The sequence below is a fragment of the Otolemur garnettii genome, unplaced genomic scaffold (assembly GCF_000181295.1).
Source record: "Otolemur garnettii isolate 467f Iridium unplaced genomic scaffold, OtoGar3 scaffold00198, whole genome shotgun sequence".
Taxonomy (NCBI): domain Eukaryota; kingdom Metazoa; phylum Chordata; class Mammalia; order Primates; family Galagidae; genus Otolemur; species Otolemur garnettii.
Genome location: NW_003852593.1, coordinates 1,901,839 through 1,904,202, shown reverse-complemented (window position 1 = coordinate 1,904,202; position 2,364 = coordinate 1,901,839). Strand labels below are relative to the sequence as shown.

The 2,364-nt window shown below is 47.7% G+C and overlaps 1 protein-coding gene across 1 annotated transcript in view; it reads right to left on the bottom strand.

Annotated features, from left to right (window-relative positions):
* Positions 1 to 2,364, bottom strand: part of HTT (huntingtin) — a 152,692-nt gene that overhangs the window by 125,112 nt on the left and 25,216 nt on the right. The gene's annotated exons all lie outside the window — the stretch shown is intronic.

Sequence of the window (2,364 nt, the reverse complement as noted above, 5' to 3'; positions counted from 1 at the left end):
TTTTTATAGGTTCTCTGACAGTGAAGATCAAAGATCAAGAATTAAAATATCAGGCCAGGTGTGGTGGCTCACACCTATAATCCTAGCATTCTGGGAGGCTGAGGCAGGTAGACTGCCTGAGCTCAGGAATTTGAGACCAGCCTGAGCAACAGCAAGATCTTGTCTCTGAAAACTAGCCAGGCATTGTGGCCAGCACCTATGTCCAAGCTAGTCAGGAGGCTGAGGCAAAAGGATCACTTGAGCCCAAGAGTTTGAGGTTGCTGTGAGCTATGATGCCATGGCACTGTACCTAGGGTGACAAAGTGAGATTCTGTCCCAAAACAAACAAACAAAAAAATCAGAGAAAGCCCAGCCTGTGCCTGCCATTAGAAGAACAAAAGGAAGCAAAGACATTGCAGAAGCAGCTTACCTAAAAGCAGGCCCTTTGCAAATACACTGGGGATGCTATCCACACGCAAGTGTCACCACTGACCACCAAGCACAAAGAACAAGGGGAAAGTGACACTGGCCATAACATCATCACAGGAGGTGAGATACAAACATAAGCATGAGGCCCAGGCAGAGGGAGAAAAGAGAAACTCCCAGAGGCTACTCCCAACAGAGAGCTAGAATCTTGTGGCTCCCAAGAAGCCAGTGTCCCAAACACACAAAGCAAAGCTGGCCAAGAAATAATGCAGCAGCCAGATGGGAAAGATTCCTTGGGCAACAGAATTCCACGGAACCCACGTGACAAAACAGGAAGCAGCCAGCACTCTCATGTGCCATGTCCATTAATCTTGCCAGATAAGAATGTAAGAATTTTATTGTTAGTAATAATACTGGGCAGGTGTAGTGGTTCACGCCTGTAATCTCAGCACTCTGGGTGGCAGGCAGGAGTTTCACTTAAGATCCAGAGCCCTGGCTCGGCGCCTATAGCTCAACTGGTTAAGGCGCCAGCCACGTACACCTAAGGTGGTGGGTTCGAATCCCCAGCCCGGACCCGCCAAACAACAATGATGGCTGCAACCAAAAAATAGCCGGGCGTTGTGGTGGGCGCCTGTGGTCCCAGCTACTTGGGAGGCGGAGGCAGGAGACTCGCTTGAGCCCAGGAGTTGGAGGTTGCTGTGAGCTGTAATGCCACGGCACTCTGCCCAGGGGGACAGCTTGAGGCTCTGTCTAAAAAAAAAAAAAAAAAAAGATCCAGAGCCCTAGACCAGCCTGGGCAACATAGTGAGACTTTATCTGTACCAAAAAATTTAAAAATTTTTAAAAGCGTGGTGTGTAGCTGCAGTCCTAGCTACTTGGGAGGCTGAAGCAGGAGGATCACTTGAGCCTCTTGCTTGAAAGATACAGATAAGCTATAATAACTTACCCCCAGGGAGACGAAGGGAGGTAGATTGTTTGAAGCTGGGAGTTTGAGACTACAGTGAGCTATAACTGGATTGTATCACTGCGCTCAGACAGACAGAGCAAGACCCTATCTGTAAAATTAAAAACAAAAACATTGCTTTTTGGAGAAAGTATCAAGAACTGTATCAGAGAAACTTCTTCAATCTGGTCATCCTGCAGTGGAAGGATGTTAACTTTGAATACCCAATTCAAAAGGCCTACCCACAAACCAGGCTGAGTTTGGGAGTCACACTAGGAGAAGAGCACAATGATTAAAATGAGGATAGTTTTACAATGTATTATGAATTAGTGAATGGAAGCAGCAGAACAAAGTGCTATGGTGATCTTGGCACAAACTGCATCGAGAAGCAAGAACGGAACAAGGCTGGTGCCCCTGGCCCTCTCCTCACCTCATCCGTCCCAGGACTTCCTGGCCCCATTATCCTTGTCTGGGATCTCCTTTCTCTGCATTCATGTCACACGAGCTCAAACTAACCAACTAACTGTAATAGTCACATCTTTACTTGTAAACAGCACTGTCTGACCCAGGCCTTGGGAAGAGGCAGGTAAGGAGCCAAAGAAAGCATGAGATACCACAGCCAGATTCTGTTTATCCATCCCCTTTTCCTAGGGCTTCCAGATTTCTCTGCATGATACCCAAAAAAAACATTTTCCCGGCTCGGCGCCTGTGGCTCAACCGGCTAAGGCGCCAGCCACGTACACCTGAGGTGGCGGGTTCGAATCCCCTGCCCGGACCCGCCAAACAACAAAGACGGCTGCAACCAAGTTAGACTCTGTCTCTACCAAAAAAAAACCGCCAAAAAATGGTTTATAGCCCTCCTGAAAAAAAAAAAAAAAATGGGGGAGGGGGGGAGATGACATTCCATTCCACCCTGACTCACTTAAAGACATCATTTGATTCTCAGTTACAAAGAATTCCCTTAACAGGGTGGAAAGAGCCCTGGTCAGGAAGAGCTTGTCTGGAGCTGCAGTGGT